The 24,337-nt window shown below is 44.5% G+C and overlaps 1 long non-coding RNA gene across 1 annotated transcript in view; it reads right to left on the reverse strand.

Moving 5' to 3' along the window:
* The window catches only part of LOC128322063 (uncharacterized), a 67,776-nt gene that overhangs the window by 5,111 nt on the left and 38,328 nt on the right, over positions 1–24,337 (reverse strand). The window contains exons 2-3 of the long non-coding RNA XR_008305500.1: positions 13,663–13,786; positions 12,453–12,616 (exon numbers count right to left, since the gene is read on the reverse strand). This is a non-coding gene — a long non-coding RNA (uncharacterized LOC128322063). The remainder of the gene's footprint in view (positions 1–12,452; positions 12,617–13,662; positions 13,787–24,337) is intronic.

Consider the following 24,337-nt stretch of genomic DNA (forward strand, 5'->3'; position numbering starts at 1 on the left):
CTTTGGTGCAGTTAAAGATGGTGCTGACATAATGAGCTGTGAAATATCTTTTCCTCTAAACAAAGATAGATTTGGATGAATGCATAATTATGCAAATTCACACATGTTGACAATTATTTAAATGAAGTTACTGCAGGTGTGAGATGGCAATTATAGAAAAGCACACATACCAATTTGTATAGTTGTACAAATACCAGCACCCGCCTGCTTTATTGAAATGTCTTAATTAACATAATATGCTGTATATCTGATTACACTGAAACAGAACTGTGTCCACCAGGTCTATGGAGCATGCATCTGTTTCTGAAACAGAATTGCTTAATTGTTTTTAGATATGTTAATTTCTTCCTCATGTTTGGCCACAGTTGCCTGGAAGACCTTGACTAGGCTTTTAATTAGCCCCAGGTGTTGTAGCCTTGCCTCATAAGCAAGATGCTCTAGGCCTCTGATCATCTTGGTTGCCGCCTTCTGCATCTTTTCCAGTTCTACAATGACCTTTTTTAGATGTGGTGATCAGAATTGTATGCAGTACTCCAGGTGTGGCCGCACCATAGTTTTGTATAAGAGCATTATAATGTTAGCAGTTTTATTTTCAACCCCTTTCCTAATGATCCCTAGCATAGAATCGGCCTTTTTCACAGCTGCTGCACATTGAGTCAACACTTTCAACGAGTTGTCCACCACGATCCCAAAATCCCTCTCCTGGTCAGTCACCGGCAGCTAAGATTGCATCAGCGTACACTTGAAGTTGGGGTTTTTTGTCCCAATGTGCATCACTTTACACTTTGAAACACTGAACCACATTTGCCACTTTGTTGCCCACTCACCCAGTTTGGAGAGTTCCGCCCCGAAGACATACATCCCCACGGTAGGTGGCTAAGAGAAATATTTATATAGATCCTTGAGGATGTTTTCCATCAGTTTACCTAGAACCGACAATAAACTAACTGGCCTGTAATTTCTCGGATCGCCCCTGGATCCTTTTTTGAAAATTGGTGTTACCTTTGGTACTTTCCAGAGCCTGATTGCAGGGATAAGTTATATATTTTAGCAAGGAGGTCGTCAATTTCACATTTGAGTTCTTTGAGGACTCTTGGATGGATGCCATCCAGGCCTGGTGATTTGCTACTTTTCAGTTTTTCTAGACAGTTCAGAACATCATCTCATGTCACTGCTATGATATCTAACTCAATTCTTTAGCCTCCATCCCCGAAAAGCCTGGTTCAGGAACAGGTATATGATCAGTATCCTCTGCCATGAAGATGGACGCAAAGAACTAATTTAGCTTCTCTGCAACCTCCATATCCTCCTTAATATCCCTTTCACTCCCTCATTGTCTAATGGTCCAACTGCTTCTGATGTATTTAAATAAGTTTTTGTTATTCCCCTTGATGCTTTTAGCTAAATGTTCCTCAAACTCTCTTTTTGCCTCCCTTATTGTCACCTTGCATTTCTTTTGCCAGAGTTTGTGTTCCTTTCTGTTCTCTTCATTTGGACAGGCCTTCCAATTTCAGAAAGATGTCTTCTTCCCTTTTATGGCTTCCTTGCCATTACCGGTTAGCCATGCTGGCATCCTCCTGCACTTAGTGGTACCTTTCCTCCTTTGGGGTATACATTCTAACTGGGCTTCTAGTATTGTGGTTTTGAGTAAACTCCATGCATTTTGGAGCGAAGTGACTCTTCTGATTTTCCCTTTCAGCTTTCTTTTCACCATACTCCTCATTTTAGAGAAGCTTCCTCTTCTGAAATTCAAAATGTCTGTGTTAGACTTCCTTGGTGATTCTCTCCCTGCATGTATGCTGAATTTGATCTCACTATGGTCACTGTTACCTAAAGGGCTGACAACACTGACATCCTGCACCAGGTCCTGGGTGCCACTCAAGATTAAGTCCAAGGTCAGGCATTCTTGCTCAGGCATTCTTCTGCTTGCAGGTGCTGTACATGGTTACAGTGTCCACAAGAGTGTGCCTGTAAGTCCTGCCCCTGTCCTGACGTACTCTAGCTTTATGCCTAAACCCACTCTCCACAATTGCAGTGTTTGTCCAAAGAGACAATGAAGAGGCAAAAACTGGACCTGTGGGCAGATTCTTCCTGTGATTAAAATGCTGGGGCACTGTAAATGTGGAGAGCAGAGGATGGGGTTAAAGCATCAACACATGGTCAGGGCTTATATTTTGTGGACACAGTAATCATATACAACATCCCCACTTCGTATTGCCTGGACAGGGATCTTGTCTTTCCTTCATCCAAATAACTACAGTTGGTGTTCCCAACAGCTTTGGAGAAAGCTGCATCTTTATTCCTGGCAAGTGAAATCTGGAGCTTCATGCGTTCATTGCCAAAGCTAAGGGAATCACCTTCCTTAGATGTAAATCACCTTTCCTAGTGAGGCTTGTTTGGCCCTGCTAATGATGGGTCTTTTAGTGCCAAATGGAAACCTGTCTTTTTCAAATGGTATTTCCCACCAGCTAGTTGGATATGTTGTAACTGTTGCTATTTTTAAGTTGGATATGAAATGTTTTATCAAGGCATTATTCCTGCAACTTATTGACTAGAATTATTTTATGCGGTGTGGTGATTTTGGATTGCTTCTTACAACACTTTGGGTGCTAATCTTGTGCCAGAGAATTGGTTTATAAATCCTCTAATCATCCAATCATTGCTCCAGGTCTGGTTTCTGATACAGCAACCCACTGTTCTACCATATACAGGAAGCTGGGGCTGTATTATGTTGTGGTGTACTGTTAAGAAGAGTCCTGGTATTGCCCCTCTTTGTGAATTTGCATGGCAGGAAGAAAACCATACACAGAAGAAAAAGAAGCCCCCAGGATATATGTGCATTGGCAAGAAGTAGTTATAAATTACTTAGTAGCAATTATAATGTGCATTGGCAAGATGCTTGCAATAGTTATACAGAGGTGAGGATTGAATTATTTGCATGGAATACACATTGTTGTGGTTCTGTCTCAGAAACGTTCTTATGAATGGAAAGACAGAACATGAAAAATTTCCTTATCAGCTTGTGCTTCTGACTCCTTGTTCTTTCCATGGCTCTAAAATAAGTCTGGGAAGTCTTCCAGTGAGAGAGGGAAAATAAAGTTTGGCCAGAACGTTCAGACTTCTTCATCAAGTCATGTGTTTTGTTTTCATTTCAGGATAAATAAATAATCCTGCTTAGGAAGAACCCAGTTTCCCCCCATATTTATGCATACTAGTTGCTTTTCTAAAGAAAAATATTCAGAGACTTAGAACAGAACTAGATAAAACCCAAAACTGATACGCACCCAAAATAAAATGATGACAATACATCACAATATGATTATGCACAAAAATGAGTAAAGCAACACATAGTAAGATGTAGCAACAGCAGTGAAATGTGTTGGCATTTTGGCTTGCATGGGCGCGAGTCAATGGGCTGAGCCCATGTTGCTGTCCATTTCACCCTTACTCAGTTTATAACCTGCCGCCTGCTCCAAAGTAGTTGCTGACTGCAGCTATCAGGCATCATTTCATCCCCCTCTGTGTCCCTGAGTAGCTGGTGTTCACTAGACACATGGAAACACGCATAGCCATTACACTGAATGAGAGGCCCTTGTATGTCTCCTGTAGATGTATACAGTAGCCCTGGTTCTTCCCAAGGCCACATGCAGTGGCTGCTCTTGGAGCATGGGCAGCCTGTACTCTGGGTTCCTGAGGAGAACCAGACTGTGGGTTCCCTCTGCACAAGAACCCCCCATTCAGCATATTCTGTTCATGTACTGTATCTTCAACTCTATTATCTGTAGGGAACATTACTACTGGAATTATAGATGTGAAGCACTTGCAATATTTAAAATGTGCTATCTAACGACTAAGTGAGGCTATTCTCATGACCAGCGAAAATCAGGCTAGAAGAGCCTAGCCCGATTTTCACTGGCCGCAGGCGAGCCCCGTGGATTACAAGTGGGTAGCCCCTGCCCTTAAACTGGATTTGCAGAGCAAGCACTCAGCAAACCTGGTTTTTAAAATTGTGTGTTGCCATGGCGCAGCTCCGCGCCATGGCAACTCATGAGTAGACCCCTGACCAGGAGCCTAAAAAGCAGCCTCCTGGCTTGGGGGTCTCTCCAACATGGCCCCCAAACTCCGCATGGCCCCCAAACTCCGAAGCCCCCGCTGGCTTCGTGACAGAGCCAGAAGTCATGTGGGTGGCTGCTGCGGCCGCCCAGGGAGGGCTTCCTGATCGTCTGCGGGCAGAGTGGGCTTAGCCTGCTCTCCCCGCAAACCCGATTTGGCTCTTCTCACTTGATCGTGAGAAGTGCCTCAGTCTGTTTATCTTATGACACTGAAAAGCAGGCCTGTATTATTGTCCCCGTGTTGCAGAGGGGAGATAGTAGCTGATGGGAGGCTGGGGGAGAGCAATTCCCTTTCATGCGTTCAAGCTGACATTTGAAATAGGGCCTTCTAAGCTCACAGCTCAAGCTTTCAATGTCCCTAGCCATCTGGCAGCACTCTCTTCACCTTTAGAGAAATTGACCTTTCATGTAATAACAAAATGGGACCAGACATAAGAACAGCCCTGTTGGATCAGGCCCAAGGCCTATCGAGTCCAGTGTCCTATTTCATACAGTGGCTCACCAGGTGCCTCTGGGGAGCCCAAAGGCAAGAGATATGTGCATGCCCTCTCTCCTGCTGTTGCTCCTCTGCAACTGATATTGAGAGGCATTGTGCCTCTGATGCTGGAGGTGGTCCACAGCCACCAGACTAGTAGCTGTTGATAGATCTGTCCTCCATAAATGTGTCCAAGCCCCTTTTAAAGTCATCCATGGCAAAGAATTCCCTAGATTAATTATGCGCTGTGTGAAAAAGTACTTCCTCTTGTGGGTCCTAAATTTCCTGACCATGGGGTGCGCCCTGGTTCCAGTGTTGTGAGAGAGGGAGAGAAATGTATCTCTGTCCACCCTCTCCACTTTATGCATAATTTTATACATCTCAATCATGTCTCACCGTAGTCACCCCTTTTCCAAGGTAAAGAGCCCCAGATGCTGTAGCCTAGCCTCATAAAGAAAGGTGCTCCAGGCCCTTGATCATTTTGGTTGCTCTCTTCTGCACCTTTTCCAGTTCTACAATATCCTTCTTAAGATATGGTGACCAAAGCTGTACGCGGTACTCCAGATGTTGCCGCACCATAGATTTGTATAAGGACATTATAATATTAACAGTTTTATTTTAAATCCCCTTCCTAATGACTCCTAGCATGGAATTTGCCTTTTTCACAGCTCTGAGTTGACACTTTCAATGAGCTGTTCACCACGGCCCCAAGATCTCTCTCCTGGTCAGTCACTGACAGCTCAGATCCTATCAGCGTATATGTGAAGTCGGGATTTCTTGCTCCAATGTGCATCACTTTACACTTACTTACATTAAACCGCATTTGCCATTTTGTTGCCCACTCCCCCAGTTTGGAGAGATCTTTTTGCAGCTCCTCACAATCTGTTGTGGATTTCGCTGCCCTAAATAGTTTAGCGTCATCTGCATATTTGGACACTTTGCTGCTTCATTTGCTTACACTTTGCTGCTTACCAATCTCCTGTTGGTAGAAAAGCAGAGCTTTTCCCAGTACAAATTTTCCAGAGTATGCTTTAGTGACTCACAGAGGGGCTTATAGCAAAAGACCAAAGAGGCAACTATTGTTTTTGAAGGAAGCTTCATTTTGATACAGCACTTAACACAGTCCTGGTTTCCCTTGAATAGGGCTGTTAGGGGCTGCATCAACAGAACTGTTTCAAAACTCCCACCCTTAATGATCATCTGATCATAAAAGCTAAAACTGCAGTGGGGCAGTGGAGTTCTTGTGCAATATGGGACTCTCATGCAATTAAAACAATTACTTCACTTTGGCATATCTGGAGAGTTGCCATCCTCTGTATTTAATAAGAAAGGGATGTAGGTTGACAAGATCTATGCCGCTATGTACCATAAAACGAACTGCTGAGTTGTCTATTACTCAGGCAACACAAGCCTGTTTTTCATGCTGTTTTGTCAGGTCTAATTTCTCCCAGGAGTCCAGATTGCATTAGTACTCATCAGACTTAGGTGGGAGGGATACTTTTATTATTTTAGGTTGATGCATTCATTCATCTTTCTCTCCCGATTTTTTTTTTAAAGTGTTTTTTTTTAAAACAATATCTTCCCGAATGAGTCATGCATGAAAGTCATTGACTAAAAATTTGTTGTGCTGGTTGATTTCATTTGTATGAGAGCGCTTTAAAAATCCTGATTTAAAATTAGGAATAAATCAGTCTTGCAACAAGAGTGGAACAATAAAAGGACATCTGCCCCCAGTGCCCTGGGCATCAAAGATCAGATGTGATACTGACTGTTACCAAAATCATGTTCATTTATGTGTTCTTTTTGCATTGAATTTTTAGGCATGCTTTCAACACACCAATTGGTTGAATCGTCCTATTCCAAACTGAATTAATTTGAAATAACTAGCCACATTTATGTGTGTATAGTTTTGTTGTTGTTTTGTGTTTGCCAGAAAGGTATAAGTAAGACCAGTTCTTTATCTCAGCTGTTTCCCACCAAAGCTGTACACCCTGAATGAACAGACAGATGCTATGCTAGGTTCTGCCCCAAACCCACCAAAAACTGGTGGACTCTACCTCCTGTTCCCAGTGCTAGAACCAGTCTGGTCTCCACCCTGAAGCAGATGGGCATTTATCTCCATCCCAGATGACTCTGCCTCCAATTCTACTCAGGTACTAGAATGTTTTATTTGATATACTGGCAATCCAAAGTGACGATGGTGTGAGAAGCAGTGGTGTCAGCCATCTGACTTATGCATGATTACTTGATATGCTGCCCAGAAAATGTATAAATTGGCCCCATATCGAACACGTGAGCACATAACCCAGACATATTTATGTGATTATTCGAATTCAGTCTTCTGCTTTCTGTAAATGTAAAACTAAGCAGAAGAAATGTATATGGAATGTTTGTCACAACCTGCTGTTAACTGACCATGCTTGCTGTGCTTTCATCCTGCATCTGAAGAAATGGATTATAACCCACAAAAGCTCAAGCATTAAAATATTAGTTAGTCTAAAAGGTGCTGCCTCATACTTTTTATAAAAACAGAAGAATGTAAGAGACTGTAAACTAAGACCCTGCATTGAATGCCACAGCGTATTAAGCCTATAAATACCAGTTGCAGGGGAGTAAGAGAGAGGGCATGCCCTCAGCTCTTGCCTGTGGACCTCCCAGAGGCATCTGGTGGGCCACTGTGTAAAACAGGATGCTGGACTAGATAAGCCTTGGGCTTGATCCAGCAGGACTGTTCTTATGTTCTTAAGTCTAAGAAAATGTGACAAGAAGCAAGACCTTTTGAGTGGTAGCACCCTCACTGTGGAACATAGGGCTCAAAACATCTAGCCAGGCAACCTATCTTGATATTTCAGGTGCTTGGCTAAAATGTTTTTGCTTTTGGAAAGTACATGAAGGTTGTTTTAATCTTTAATGTTAGATGGACATTAATGTTAGATGGACATCAAGGGAGGAGAGCTGGTCTTGTGGTAGCAAGCATGACTTGTCCCCATAGCTAAGCAAGGTCTGACCTGGTTGCATCTGAATGGGAGACTTGATGTGTGAGCACTGCAAGATATTCCCCTCAGGGGATGAAGCCGCTCTGGGAAGAGCAGAAGGTTTCAAGTTCCCTCCCTGGCTTCTCCAAGATAGGGCTGAGAGAGATTCCTGCTTGCAACCTTGGAGAAGCCGCTGCCAGTCTGTGAAGATAATACTGAGCTAGATAGACCAATGGTCTGACTCAGTAAATGGCAGTTTCCTATGTTTCCTATGGATTTTTAAAAATTTGCTTTGATTTGCTTTTATGTGATTTTATTGTAATTTTTGTAAGTTTTAAACCATGCGAAGGTACCGTAAGGCCTCTTTTGGTGCCAAGCAACAGGATAGCAAACCCCTAATAAATACAAAGAATGTAAATAAGATAAATCTGGATTCCCATAAGGAATCTTCAAGGGAGTTCTTCATGTGATAATTGAGGACTCATGTCTGACTCAGGCCACATAGAGCCTGGCTGTGAGGGAAACATATTTTAATTCAGTTTCTTCATTGCAAACATTCCTTCTGGATCTGTAAAATCAATCAAGGGGATGATGAAATTGATTGGACTGCATGGTTTCTGATCTAGCTGTCAATTTCATTCTTATTGGAAACTCAGAGTTGGAAGAGAGGGGGAGGGGGATTTTATCTTGTTTCCTTTTTAAAGAGCTAATTGTGAAGATAAGCTTTTATACTTTTACAGGAAGAGCAGCAAATTTAAGCAGTTTTAAAAGGTTTACAAAATGGTTATGGGCTATATCCTGATCATTCCTTCCACTTGCTCACTAGCACTCGTGCAAGGGGTTGGGACAATTGGTAAAAATTTGCTCATTGGCTCAAGTGCTAGTTACCACCCATGGTCATGGAAGACTGCTAACACAGAGGTGAGGCAGGATTTGGACATCACCCACTGGGTATGAAGTAGGGGAAGTATGTTCATTCACCATTGACTCTGCCCAATAGCAATAAAGCAAGCATTTATACCATACTTTAGAGTGTTCCAAGTTTTCCATGTTATCTCACTAAGCCTTACAACACCACTGTAAGGTAAAGTTGTGCCGTCAAGTCGGTGTTGACTCCTGGCGACCACAGAGCCCTGTGGTTTTCTTTGGTAGAATACAGGAGGGGCTTACCATTGCCATCTCCCACACAGTATGAGATGATGCCTTTCAGCATCTTCCTATATCACTGCTGCCCAATAGAAGTGTTTCCCATAGTCTGGGAAACATACCCGCGGGGATTTGAACCAGCAACCTCTTGCTCCATAAGCAGGGGCATGACTATAATAGGGCAAGGGGAGACAGTTGTCTGGGGGCCCACTGACTTGGGAGGGCCCCCAAAGGCAAGTCACATGACTGACTCCCCCAGCCACGCCCCCGCCCGGGCTTCCTTCAGTTGTCTTCATCCTCCGAAACTGATGTGAGTGTTAAGCCCTGGAGCTACCAGAACAGCAGGTCTTTCTCTAGGACCATTAAATGTCTTGCATCGTCCACAATTTACAAAGCCTTTTTAGAAATCATTGAGGAGAGATATAGCTATGCTTTTTGTTACCACGATTCAGCCTCTTTTAAGATTTCTTTACTTCATGAGCTGAGCTTCAGTGAGCAGGGGGGCATTTTAAAATCTTGTCTCTGGGCCCACTCCAACCTTGCTTCGCCCCTGTCCATAAGCAAGTTACTTCCCTGCTGCACCATTAGGTGGCTACCACTATAAGGTAGAACACTCTTATTCTCATCGCAATTAGGGGAACTGAAATTGAGAAGATGTGGCTTATAGAATGGTAACTGCTGAGACTGTGGATTGTTTTGTAACCAACTACACTGACTGCATCAACCTGTGTCAGTCAGACTCACCATTGAAGCAAGGATAGTCAGACAGCTAGAAGCTAGTTTCAGCTTCTCCCCCACTGCTCAAAGCACTACAGAAGCTTCTCCCCAGTGCCTGAAGCACTACAGAAACCTGCCAAACCAGTTTAACCAGAGGGTGAAAAAAATGAACATGTGTACTGCAGGAAATGATACCTCTTCAATATCACCTTCAAGTCCCTGAGAGGTTATCAAGTGCAATCCTTCTTGCCACATATGGAGAAGAGGGCACAGATGTTCCAGCTGTAACCTATTGGGCATGCAGCATCCCAAGGTGGGGACATGGCCATCTGCAGCATCCCAAGGTGGGGACATGGCCATCTTTCAATATGTGAAGCTTGTGCGAGTGAATGAGGAAGGGAAGTGGGAGAGGGTGGAGGAAGCCAGCTCTCTCCTTGTCCCTACTCCCTCCCCTTGTCGGCAATTCAGCAACAGGGACGTCTAAAATAAGAACATCTAAAATAGACTGTTGAATTAGGGGATGCCCTGAACCAGCACATTCTGAAATGGATTCCACTGTCATCTATCTATTATAGATAATATCATAGCAAGAGTCCAGATAAGCTCCTTTTTAGAGAAAACGTATTTCTATCAAATAGTGTCCTGAATCATGACCTTGGTGAGTTGGGGGGAAAAGCCCCGCATCTCATGTAATTTACATGGTTCACTAATTTCTTTGTTCTTTCCCCAGATTAGCTATTTTAAAAATCGCTTGTGATTCACACCTGCACTCAGTAGCTCCATTAATCACTGCTGCAGAGGCAGTGTTTTAAAAAGCATGCTACTGTTTCAGAGAACGGAATGTAATTAGCTGTTTTGTGATTCATTCAGGCTGGCAGTGTTAATTAGCATAATTGATATACTGATTAATGAATAAATCACGGATTTAAAATGGTTTTTTTTAATCAGCGCTGTCCCTTTGAAAGGGGTGTTTCTGTGCCAATCATAACATGCTAAATTATTTGTGTGCACTTCTTATTGGGGGAACATGTCAAAGACGATTTAGCAATTACTTTAGAAATGCAGGTATCTTTAATTACCCACAAAATATCACTTGGCATGAGCTACTGTATTAATTTGGTTAATACAGTAATAAGTTGACGCAAAAGAGTTAATCACTTTAAAAAAATCTGATTGCCCTATTGCTCAGAATTCTCTTACGTGCAAGTCAGCTGTTCAGAACAACAATTATGTATTTTTAGATCACAGATGTTAAATCTCTCCTGTGAAGTGTACAACCCAGCAATCACAGATAGTAACTGTGCCAACTTCTGCATTTCTCACTTCCAGATAAACGTGTACTGTGTAGTGAACACCATCGCATAAGTGGATTCTTTCTCATCTAGATTGCATCGTTTTTGTCTTGGAGCAAGCCTGAATGAAACTGGATGTCATTAGTAACTTTCAGCAGAGAGTGGAAGGCAGCTGTAGGATCTCAATGGAAGCTATCTGTTCCATTGGGTCCCTGTCTCTATCCATATCACTGGCAGTGTTGGGGTCCTTGCTCCAGTCAGGGGCTGGGAGGACAGTTGATGGAGGGTCTGCTATTGGGCAGGGTTGCTTCCAACTTCCTTTCACATAAATACGAGGAGCTACTAATGCCGAGAGAGAAGGCAGCTTTGTGACTGGAAAGGGGTGGATCTGCCAGCTTCCGTTCTACTGACAGCCTGGAAGGTTGGGGCCCTTCCTGCAACTGGGAGCTAGGGGGGCAATTGCTTGAGTGGTCACTGCAAGTGCAAGGTTCCAGGTTCCCTCCTTATCGATACTGAGAGCTGCTAGGCCTGTGTCTTGGTGCATGCCTCTGCATTTGTGCCAAGTGCATTGCTAAGTGAGTACTTTGTAATATATACACTTGGGAAGCTCCTGGGAGATAATGTATGTCACTGGGGGACTATTGTAAGGAGATCTCTTCCTCAAATAAATGGGGTTCAGATTGTTGGTGATCAAGTAAAGATGCTTGCATGCAGAAGGTTCCAAGTTCCCTCTCTGGCATCTCCAAGATAGGGCTGAGAGAGATTCCTGCCCGCAACCTTGGAGAAGCCGCTGCCAGTCTGTGTAGAAAATACTGAGCTAGATGGACCAATCGTCTGACTCGGTATATGGCAGCTTCCTATGTTCCTATAGTTATGTATGTGGACAGCATAAATGATACATTTGGAGAAAGGGCAATCCCCAGGTAGAAGGAGATTGCCTAAGGAAGCACACACAGATAGTGCAAAAAAGAATAAGGCAATGAGCAACACGCTACTTTACTGAACTCCAGAATCAACTAAAAGAAGAAAAGCATGACAACATTTTGAAGGAAAAGAGCAGTTTTCCTATCTGCTCTTTCCTGAAGCAGGAAGGTTCAAGATCTCAGAGTGGTTTGAAGTGCTGGTTGTGTATAAACTGAGCACCAAAAGGGAAAGGAAATGAGGATGTTACAATGACCATACTTCTAACTGTAGTTTGATGGGGTAGTGCAACATCAAGATTGCCCATGTGCTTTCTCTGCCTTCACACCATCAATCCTATTCATGCAAATCAATTCATCCTATTCATGTAAATGTACATTATTACCAGAGGCGCTCTTACCCCTGGACTTCAGGGACAAAGTCCAGGGCCTCCACATCCCCTGCCCCCCCCATCCTCTTTGGTCTGTCCTGGGTGGTGTGGTTTGTGCCCTCAAGAACCTATGTGTTAAAAAATGATGCTTAGTTTGCTGTGGTGGTTGTGGGGCCCTCTAAAGGCCTTTAGGTCCAGACTCCAACATTATCTAGGGGCACCTCTGTTTATTACTACCTACTGCCCTTGAGTACACCCACAAATGCAAACATGCATATGCTCAGACAGAACGTCCAATATCTAATATCAAATGTTCTTCAGTATCTGATGAGAGTTGTGGTTCAGCACCAGAAAAAACAGAAAATACTTCCTATATTAAGAAGCAATCTACAGGAGCTAGACTGGAGTTCTTACATTAAAATGATGAAAATCTGGTTTCAGTACCTGCATGTCAGAATGGGCATTGAGCCAATCTTTGCCACAGAATGTGAAGATGTAATGATGACATTTGCTTCTCCAATTAAAAGCCCAGGAAATCAAGCATGGTAGAGCATTGGTTCTGAAGCAGACTCTGTTCTCCTGGTGGGCTAGCAGTTCTGCTTCAGCTTCTTTCATCAGCAAGGAAGGAAAGCAAGAAAAGAAAACAGACAGATCTGGCAGAGTGAAGGCCATCAACTAGTTTTGCCATAGTACAAGGTGAGTTACATTGCATCCTGTCAGCTAGCCTGTGCGAGACTGTAGCTTTCTGCTGTCTTTGTCTGTATCCCATGTCATGGCACTTAGCAACACCCAGCTTTTATTTTATATCTCCGAAATGGAAGGTATTGGCCAAATTTGCCCCAAAGACCCTGTGAACTATCAGGGAGAACTTCACACACAGTTCAGGTTTTTCATCACCTGTTAGTGTGTACCCTAATTTGTATCAGGGTAAAAAAAATCCACTTTTTGCATCAGTTTTTTTGGGGGGAACCTTGAACTCACAGTAAAGCTTCACAGAAAACCCCTGGTAAAGTCTGCTGTCTGGGAAAGCTCCTGGAAGTGACCTCACTGGAAGTGCTACTTAGCCATCGGAGAGGATTCCCTCTGAAATTTCAAGCAGTGGTTACTTTCCCCCCTTTCTTTGCAGATAAAACTCTGTCTTCTTCTAAGGTTATTTTCTGGGCATCTACGAAATCAGCATGAAGATCAAATATGAGTTTCTCCATCAAAACCAAACATCAGCTTCTAAATTAGCAAGCTGCAATCATGTGCCAAGTAGATCTTTGGCAATTTATTTATACCCCGCCCCCCCAGTACACTACTGCTTGGGGCGGCTCACAACATTAATAAAATAGATACAATGTAAAATAAAACTAACAAAATTAAATGAGTTAAAAGACCAGGCTAAAACCACATTTAAAATTATTTTTTTTAAAAAAGGTTTAAAATTAAAAGTTAATAAAAAGCTAAAAACTGAGAACTATAAAAACTAAAGAACCTACCAGATAGAAGTAGCAGATAAACAATCAAAAAGCCTCTTTAAAAAGATGTGTTTTAATTTTAAAAAAAAATACTGAGGGAGGGAGCATGGCGAAGCTCTTTGGGGAGGGCATTCCAAAGCCCAGGGACGTTTTCCCAATGTCAATTGGGAAAGTTCCATTAACACTTCTCTTACCTTGAACACAACTGGAAATATAACAGTCTGTCTTCCTTGCACACTAACAAACCGCCTAAGATATTTCAGCTCCTGTCCAAGTTGGCTAGTTTCTCAAACTCTGAGTCACCAGCTGGCATCTCATCTGCAATGAAACAAAGTATGAGGAGAAAAAAACCTCATCAGACAACATTGTGAAGACCTTAGATACATCGCATTGGACTTAATGGTGTGTTCGAGTTATATGTTAGCCAGGCATCCACACTCAGTATGAAGAGGTAAGGTCTAGTATCTGTAGTAGAAGTGGATAAGAATGTTGACAAACAAGTCATTCCAAGTTAGTTCTTTTTCTAACAAGTTATGAAAAGAGTACTCATAGTCAAGCAAATTCTGTGTGAGAGACCTGTGCAAAGTTGTATCAGAAATGTTGGAATCAATCTGAAACTGGCAAAACTGGTTTTAAAAATGTCAGAAAGTTGGAATTCATGTTGGGAATGGAAGAGAACTTGCATGCCAGCGTGGTGTAGTGGTTAGAGTGCTGGACTAGGACCGAGGAGACCCGAGTTCAAATCCCCATTCAGTCATGAAACTAGCTGGGTGACTCTGGGCCAGTCACTCCTCTCTCAGCCTAACCTACTTCACAGGGTTGTTGTGAAAGAGAAACTCAAGTCTGTAGTACACTGCTCTGGGCTCCTTGGAGGAAGAGCGGGATATAAATGTAAAAATAATGATAATAGAAAAATAATAATAATGCAGGAGCGGGTGGTGGTGGTGGTGGTAACAGATAGGACTCTTCCTGGGTTTCCTCTTGGAATGGCATGCTGTATGCATCCCACCCCCTTCATTTAAAAACTTTCCGGACAGCACTTAGCCTTTCACAGTCAGCCCACTACATCCAGAGGCGTAACTAGGGAAAATGGCGCCCGGGGCAAGCACTGAAATGGCGCCCCCCGCGCCACAACATACTACATTATACTTAGGCTTTTCCTCACAAGCGCCCGCCGCCGCCGCCAAGCCAGGCCACTGACTGGCCGCCAGGCGCCAGCAAAGCAATGGGGGGGGGCGTGGGCGGCACGGAAGGGACCGCTTGTGGGGGGTGGGCTGCCTACGCACTCCCTTGACTGCTGCAGCGCTGCTGCACTGAGCAGGAAACATTTGTATTAACAAAATTTTTTAAAAAAATTAAAAATATTTTTTGTCATGTCGGCGCCCCCCATGTGACCAGAAAAGATGGCGCCCGGGGCACGTGCCCCCCCTGCCCCCCTATAGTTACGCCTCTGACTACATCCTTCAAAACAACAGGCTCTAAGGGATGCTTAACACCCTCAGAGCTGCCTCCTGCCTTTCTTCATGTTTCTCTGTACTGCCTTGCTTGGCTCTGTCCTGCTGTTGCCTGGGAAACAACCCTCCTTCCGAAATGGGAAGACCCTAACAATCTTCCTTTCTTCCAGCCCTCTCACAGGGTCTGCCTTGATCACTAGCATTCAGATGGCAGGGTTACCCACACGGCTCCCCTCAAGATTTCCCCTTGAAAAAGAGGACATCACAAATAAAATGTTGCTAAGCTTCCTGTTTTACTCAGTTTCCTGTTAATGGCTCAATCAATGTGCTATTATAGTCTATATGTATTATGTATTGTTTAATTTATACACTACTTCATTGCCTGAAGGCTCTCAACGTTTACATGTAAAGTAAAATTATAAACTGCAACAAAACCCACAATAAAATAAAGAATGGACTTCAATCCAATAAAACAGCAGTCAAATAAAACTAGTCTACAGCACTGGTGCTTTTGGCAGCACCACTGGGCAATTTTTGTTCTTAAAAAGCCAGGTTTTCGCCAGCTTCCAAAAACTCAGTGAGGAGTAACTCTGGCAGACTTCCTTACTTAGTGCACAAGTTTACATGTGAAATATAAAGCAGCTGTTGAGAAAGCCCTGGCCGCATCCTGAGGAGTGAAGCACATACGTAGCAAAGTAAGCATGAGTGCAGTGATTACATGTTATGATTAAAACAGTGCTGGCCTTCACTTAGGTCATGTTGGGGTGGGGAAGCTTTGTAAGCGCATATACTAACTGTTTACCTTCAGGGGTGGATTAAGCATTTTGCCGCCCTTAGGCAAAACCCACCCTTTTACCTTTTTTTAAAAAAAGTGCCACTGTGTGTCATTGTCAGTAGCTGCGGGGAGGGGGGCAAGGAGCAAGTTCCCCTTTTGCCCTGTAAAGAACACCGGGATGGGGCGCAGCGACTGCAGGGAGGGAGGGTGGGGTGTGTGAGGAGAGTTGAGTTCCCCCTTTTACCATTGAAAAGGCCAGTGTGTGGTGGGATGGGTGGGGGGGGGCAGCTCCTTCCAGATCCCCCCCGCCCAAGGGACTGCATGGCCTCCCTGCTGTGCAGTCCATTTTTCAGGCCCTTGGGAGGAGGGGATCTGGAAGGCGCTCGCCACCCCCACCCATCCTGCCATGCATTGGCCTTTTCAAAGTTAAAAGGGGAAACTCTCCCCTCCTCGTCACCCACCCACCCTGCAGCCCCTGCCGCTGTGCCCCACCCTGCCACCAGCAGCGACATTCTTTACAGGGCAAAAGCGAAACTTTCCCCTCAGCCCCCATTCCCTGCAGTTATTGCCACTGCTGTGCAGCGGTGTTTTTTACAAATGTAAAAGGGTTCCCCTTGCCCCCACATTGCTGCCACCACTGCCACTCCCCATACAGGAGCAGCAAAATTTGCCGCTGTATGCAAATACCTACTCTGCCTCTCCATTAATCCACCACTGTTTACCTTAGACGAACACACTGGTCAACATGATGGACAGCCCTCCATTGATGTTGGGAGGAGGCAGAGGGTAGGTTTGGGGGAAGATTTCTTCCATCTAGCTGCTGCTTACCTGTAAGGAGAGCTTTTGCACACATTTTGGGTGCTGTGTTCCTACTCTAGGCCTTGCCACATTACTTTTAGCAATCTGCTGCTTCTGCTGATTATTTCCCCAGCTGTTGAGCTTTTGCCAGAAGGGCTGGCTGGCTGGCTGCTCTCTCCACCTTCCCTTCTTGGGCTTCTTAAAGCAGTGGCGGCCAAAGGCACAGCCAGCGGCCTGTCTGTAGGCGGCCACCAAAGCTGCCCACCAAAGGGGGCCGACCTTGGGTGGCTGGGCTTGGGTTGTGGGACTGAGGGCTGGGAGCAGTGGCACTTCTCTGAAGGACTTGTGGTTAGTCTTGGGACTTCCTCTTTGTTAGTCTAGCTGAGGAATGTGTCTTAGCTTATTCGGGGATGGAGAGGTGTGGGAGGTGGTTCCTCAGCAAGGGAACCTATTTCAGTGGTGGTGGAAAAGAGAAGAAGAAAGAGTGTTGGCAGTTCAGCAGGCCGTTACAGGGGAAGGGAAAACAGAAACTTAATAGCTGTCTGCCTTTCCAGCTGCCCTGTCAGCTCTTTGACCTTGGGGAATAGTGCCAACTACCCATAGAGCCTCACCTAGCTCCTTTGCAATGCCAGGTTGGTCCAAAATAAATAGGAAATTATCCATGATTTGATTGTGGATGAGGGAGCCAATGTGGTGTGCATTACAGAGACCTAGTTGGGAGAGGCTAGTGGCCCAATTTGGCCCCAGCTTCTCTCTACAGGATACTCTGTTGTGGAGCAATTGAGAGGATGTGGGTGGGGAGGTGGAGTGGCTGTGATTTATAAGAACACTATATCTTTTAGCAGGATCCCTGTCAGAGCACCTGCCTTTATTGAGTGTGTGTGCTTGAATCTTGGGACTAAGAGATAGAATGGATCTTCTGTTGATGTACTGATCGATCACCCCTCTGCCCAACAGAATCCCTAATTGAGTTGTTGGATTTGGTTGCAGAGATGGCATTGGAGATGCCCAGGTTGATGGTAGTGGGTGACTTCAATGTGCACTTTGCAACAGAACTGGCAGGAGCAGCTTGGGAGTTCATAGCGGCCATGTCAACTGTGGGCCTTTCCCAAGTGGTCTCAGGTCTGACACATGCTGCTGGTCACAATGTAGTGAATTGTGGGTAGTGGAAAACTCCTTTCTCCTCTCAGGCCAGGTTAATAGATAATCTCCCTGACCAGTCTAAACCAGTTCAGCAGCATGCGGAAGACTTTAGTGCTGAGTCATCCCTGTCCTGTGCTCTGAGACGCAGACTGGCTGGTTTAAAACTCTATAAGTTTCAGGAGCTGAAAATTAAGAAAAGGATTCTGGGAAAACCCAGAAGCTCTGGTAGGTTCCTCCTGCCACCAAACACTCTAAGCACTTGCCTAGAACTGGACCATTGGATCAAGTGCTTTGGTCCAAGTTCCCTCTATAACTGGGTACTGGGCAAATGCAAAAATCTGCTCCCCCTTTTTGCTAACAGGCAAGAATAAAGTAAAAAAAACCCCTCTCCCTCCTGTGTATTTTGCCTGCATGTGGAGCTAATTGTTAATTTCTCATTGAGACATGTTTTGCACCAGAGAAATCCCCCCCTCCTGAGTCAATAACTGCCCTTGGAGGAGGCTTGAAAAAGGTAAAGAACAAGGGGAGGGACTTTTATTTAATTATTATTATTATTATTTATTTATTAAGAGATTTAATATACCTCCCAATCCACAGACTCAGGATGGTGTACACACAAGAACAGTATCTGAGATTTTATTTATATATATATATATATATATATATATATATATATTTATATTTATATTTATATTTATATTTATATTTATATTTATATATTAAAGGGCAAACACCTGGTGGAAAAGAAATGTCTTCAAAAAGGTTTAAAGGCTGAAAGGGAGAAGGCAGACCAAATCTGGTGGGCGGTGTGGGGGGAGAGAATTCCAAAGTGAAGGGGCAGCAATAAAGAAAGCCCTTCCATTGGCCTTAGTACTATGGACCTCTCTGAAACCAGGACCCAAAAGAAGGGCAACCTGAGAAGATGTCACAGGATGGGACAGGACTGGCTGGGAGAGGCAGTCCTGAAGGTAAACAGGTGCTAACCTCTGAAGGGTTTTAAAGGTGCGAACCAGCACTTTGAATTGTACCTGGAAGCAAATAGGTAACCAGTGCAGCAACTGCAAGAGAGATGTCACACTATCATATCTCCTAGCGCCCATAAGTAGGTGGGCTGCCGCATTCTGGACCAACTGAAGCTTCCGGATCATCTTCAAAGGCAACCCCAGGTAGAGCACATTACAGTAATCCAGATGAGAGATGACGGGTGCATGAGTTACCATTGCCAGGGCCTGCCGGTCAAGATAGAGCCGCAACTGGTGACCAGTCGAAGCTGGGCAAAGGCACCTCTGGCCACAGCCTCCACCTGCTGCTCGAGCAGGAGCCAAGAGTCCAAGAGGAGCCCCAAGTCGTGGCCAGCCTCCTTCAGGGGCAGCGCGACCCTGTCCAGGGAGAGACTCAGACTTGGCAATTGGCCAGATCAAGGAGTAAAGAAAAACAATTCAGTCTTGGAGGGATTAAGTCTGAGCTCGTTTTGGCCCATCCAGACCCTAAGAGCCTGCAGACACTGGGCAAGCACATTAATTACTACAGACTAGTTCCATCTGAGGCTTTTAATTTTTACATACACTTTAAAATACGTAGTTGTTTAAAAGAACACTTAAAAAGCACTCCGAATGATGCTGGGGCGGTACACTTTAAAATTAAGTTACATAGTTGCAAATAGATATTTAGGAAATGCAAAGCACACACCAAAGAAACAGCAGCAGCTCTCTAGGTCCCACGCACCTGGTGTACTGATTGGTTGAGCCCTGGAGCTGACCAGCCAGTCAGTCAAGACAAGGGTTCACTTCCAGTTAACTCTTTAGTGGGAGGGGAGGCTGGTCACTACATACACACTCAATTTGGCTTTTTGCTCTGATCAGGGAGGTGTTCCATGGGTGGGGACTCCTATAATTTTCCCATTGTCATAGACGGACCACCAACTGATGAAGGTTCAATTTGCAGCCACTAGTCACCTCTGCAGGGGTGAAGGGACTCTTAGGATGGTCTGCCCAAGGAGGCTATTGGATTCAATAGGATTCCAAGAAACCTTGGAGAGTTTTACTGCTGGCTTTGCCGGCGATCTTGTTGACACCTTGGTAGAAAATTGGAATAGCAAGCTCACTAGGGTGATAGTCTTGATCGCTCCAAAGCGTCCTCTTTGACCCACTTCTAAAGTAGCTCCATGGTATGCAGGAGAACTATGGGAGCTGAAGCCGAAGTGGCTAGGTAGATGACTATAGCACAAATGGAGAAGGACTCAACTCGAATCTGACAGATTACAGCACAGAGTACAATTGAAAAGCTATGCTCTGGCAAAACATGCAGCAAATAAGCGATTCTCTGCTGCGTGTATTGAGACCGCAGGTTCACGTCCAGCAGAATTGTTGAGGGTGGTGAGGGGACTTATACAGGCCCCTTCCACTCCAGCTTTGGAGCCATCAGTTAGCCTCTGTGGAGCTTTTGATGAGTTTTTTGTGGACCAAATCTCTTGTATTCAAGCCACACTGGATTCCACAATTTATGCAGAGTCCTTAGCAGGGGTATCCAGTAACTCCTTGTGTGGTTAAATTGGATCAGTTTCAGTTTGTGATTACTGAGGATGTGAACAAGCTGTCTGTCTGTCCTGCCACCTGATCTCTTGACTCTTGTCCGATATATCTTAGTTTATATTATCAAGCAGGGAGATTGTTGTACAGGGTCTGGTTGAAATCATAAATGATTCTCTGAGGGAAGGTAAGATGCCTCCTCATTTAAAGGGGCAATTCTTAGACCTCTCTTGAAGAACCTTACACTTGATTCCTCAGAGTAGAGGGATTATAGGCCTATTTCCAATCTCCTATAGTTGGCCAAGGTGATTGAGAAGGTGGTGGCCTCTCATCTCCAGGCAGTCTTGGATGAAACAGATAAGACCCATTTCAAACTGTTTTTTGGGCAGGGTTTAGGGTGGAGACTGCCTTGGTCAGCCTGATGGATGTTCTCCAAAGGCGAATTGACAGAGGGAGTGTGACTCTGTTGGTCCTTTGGGATCTCTTGGTGGCTTTCGATACCGACTATGGTATCCTTCTGGATTGCCTGGGAGGAATGGGCGTAAGTAGCACTGCATTGCAGTGGTTCCACTCATACCTCTTGGGCAGATTGCATAAGGTGTTACTTGGAGACTGTTGCTCTATGAAGAGAGAGCTTTTGTATGGTGTCCCTCAGGGCTCTAATGCTTTTTACCATCTACATGAAACTGCTGGGAGAGATCATCAGGGAATTCGGGGCAGAGTGTTATCAGTACTCTGATGACACCCAAATGTACTTCTCGATGTCATCTTCATCAAGCAATGGCATAACATCCCTAAATGCCTGACTCGAGGCAGTAATGGGCTGGATGAGGTATAACAAACTGAGACTGAATCCAAACAAGATGGAGGTGCTCACTGTAGGAAGCTGCAGTTTGGGAAATGGGATAGATCTTCTGGTTCTGGATGGGATTACACTCCCCCAGAAGGAACAGGTCCGAGGTTTGGGAGTACTTCTGGAACCAACCCTCTTTCTGATACCTCAGGTGGAGGCGGTGGCCAGGAGTGCTTTCTATCAGCTTCAGTTGGTTCACCAACTGCTCCCTTTCCTGGAAGTAAGTGACCTTAAGACAGTGGTGCACATGCTGGTAACCTCCAGGCTTGACTACTGTGATGCACTCTCTGTGGGGCTACCTTTGCACATCATCCAGAAACTGCAATTGGTGCAATATGCTGCTTCCAGATTGGTCTCCAGGTCATCCCGAAGAGAACATATTACTCTGGTTTAAAAAGAACTACACTGGCTACCAATAGGTTTCCGGGCAAAATACAAAGTGCAGGTTATTTCCTATAAAGCCCTTAATGGCTTGGGCCCAAGGTATTTAATAGGATGCCTTCTTTCTTATGAACCCCACTCTCTATTAAGATCTTCAGGGGAGGTTCTTCTGAGGGTGCCACCAGCTCTCTGGTGATGACTCAAAGGTGTGCCTTCTCTGTGGTTGCCCCGGGACTGTGGAATGCACTTCCTGCTGAGATTAGAGCTGCTCCATCCCTGTTGACTTTTAGGAAACAGCTGAAGACACTTCTCTTCAGCCAAGCCTTTTAGCTATTTAGTGGTTTTTAGCTATTTTAATTTGAACTTCTATATATTTTAATTGTTTTAAAATTTATTAATTTTGTTTTAATTTTGAAAAAATAATTTGTTAATTTTCTTAAAATTGTTTTACTTTTGTAAACTGCCTAGAGAATTCAGTAGTAGGCAGAATACAAATATGCTAAATAAATAAATAATAAAATGTTAGGGACCCATGGGGGCTGCTGTGCACATGGAAAAACAGCCCCAATGATGATGGGGCTGTTATGGAATGACTGAAAACCACTTTTGTGCATCACTCCTTCTACTGGAAACAATGGAAGGAGCACAGTGTGACTGTCCAGAAGCAGGGTAAAGTAATTCCACAGCAGCCTTTCAAGCAACCTTTCTAGCTGCACAGCAGCCCTGGCGGATCCCTAATGTTGACAGAGGGCTGCCTGTCATGTTGGTCAGTATTTGTTTCCTGTGAGCCCCACCTCTGGCCCTGTCAGATTCTGCCCCACTCACACTCAGCTCCTCCTTGGGTCCCACCTGAAATTTTTAAGAAATGGGAACCTTAGAAATGGGAACCTTAGATTATGCATGCTGAATAGGTGCAATGTTCAAAATGGGGATGGTCATCTGATAGCACACAGGAGGCCTTACTGGTTCCCAAGGCAACTTTATTTGGCCCCAGACAGCTCAACCAAATGTTGATCAAGTTCTGGTTCTAAAGCGTTTCACTCAAAAGGAAACAAAACATCATTTTTAGCTGCAAAAAACTGAGACGTCCTCACTCTTCACTCAGTTGGCCAGTCCACTTTCCATTCCATTAATCGTTTGTTAGATTGTCTGTAATCTGATAAATCCATTTGGCATTGAGATACTGAAATGAAAAGAGGTGCATGTGTTGGGGGTTTTTGTTTTAGGTTTGAATACCATCTCAATGTTTCACAGCCATGTACAAAGGGGAAGGAAAATACCATATAGAAAGCAAGGTGACATATCCCTTGAACGTGGAGATGTACAAATGGAAGTCACTTTGCACGTTCAGGATAACATTTTGTATTCCATGGAGCAGAGTTATAGCCTGTTTTTTTCTCTAACATGCTAGTTTTCTATGTGCATGGATATTGTTCTGTGTAGAGGAGCATTCAGTCATACTAGCTGGGCTGGGAGCAGAGCATCTGCGCCTCTAGTTTGTTGCCTGCCACTGCCCCCCCCGTCACCATTTTGTCGCCCACCCGTTGCTGCGTCCTTCTTCCCCCACCCATCCGTTGCCATCTCCTTCTTCCTTGCCTGCCCATTGCTACTTCCTTCTTCCCCTGCCCACTCATTTCCGCCTCATTCTTCCACCCGCCCGCTGCCGCCTCTTTCTTCCCTCACCCGCCCATTGCCGCCTCCTTCTTCCTCGCCTGCCTGTTTCTGCCTCGTTCTCCCCCACCCGCTGCTGCCTCCTTCTTCCCCGCCTGCCAGTTGCTGCCGCCTCCTTCCCTTGTCCCCATCTGTCCCCACCACCTCCTTCTGCCTGCTGATATTTTCTCGGTGTCGTCCCTGCTACTAGCCAGCTGGCCAGACGTCTGGCCACTGCCACGATTTTCCCCCTCCCACCCGTCCTGTGGCTAGCCTATCCGGCAGCTCTCCGAACCCGCACAAGAGCTGCCACACATGGGATTAGCCATGGGTATGCCTTAGATAATTAAATATATAGATGTGCCCCCACATGAAACCTGAAGTGATACACCCCAGGTACTGGTTTATTGCCTCAATAAGAACTAGGCTTTGGACAAAGGGAAAATCTTCAATTGCAGATCACTGTTGTGTTCCAGAGAAATTGCAGCAATGAGAGACTGGTATGGTAGTTCAGTTCTGATTACATTAAATTGCCACGGAAAAACTGCTTAAATCGATCCTAAGCTAAATGCACCCTAATGTTCTTTTTCCAGGTAGACTGGGGACATATAGAACATTTGGACAATAGGGTATTCAGATGCATGTAAGTGTTACACTTGGTTACATGAGAGTTACACTGTTTTAATCTGTAGAAGTAGAATCTTCAGATTGGTAATATTAGGATCTGCATTGTCTCTTCATATGTGGGACAATTAATATGTTACCAGCAGCGACAGAGGAACTGCTGAGAGGTGTTTCCTCCTTCACCACTCCCCATAATGTTTGAAAGAAACTGATGATGTGGTTACCCACAAAAGCATTATTGTGTTCAGGGTGGGCAAGGAACCTTGTCACCAACACCACTTACGTAGTTGGCTTTCTTCAAACAGTCACTGACAGACCACGCAGCAAATTGTGGGTGGTGTGTAAACCATGCTGATGGTGTTGTGACATTTACACACTATGTAAATTGCATGTGTGTAAACCCTACTGATGGTGTTGCAGAACAGGACTGTTCTGCTCTGTCTTAAAGTTCTGCAAACATAATTGTACAACACAACACACATTGGAAATAATGGGTATTGCATTGTGCAACTGCATTTGAGAAACTTTCAGACAGCCCTTTTCTGCAACATCATTGGTGCTCAGCCCCCTGTGTTTCACTTTGCAGTATGTCAGTGGCCTGTTGTAAGTAGTAATATCAAAATTTTCTATTTGTTTATTTTTATTAAACACATTTTATACCAC

The sequence above is a fragment of the Hemicordylus capensis genome, chromosome 4 (genome assembly GCF_027244095.1).
Source record: "Hemicordylus capensis ecotype Gifberg chromosome 4, rHemCap1.1.pri, whole genome shotgun sequence".
Taxonomy (NCBI): Eukaryota; Metazoa; Chordata; class Lepidosauria; order Squamata; family Cordylidae; genus Hemicordylus; species Hemicordylus capensis.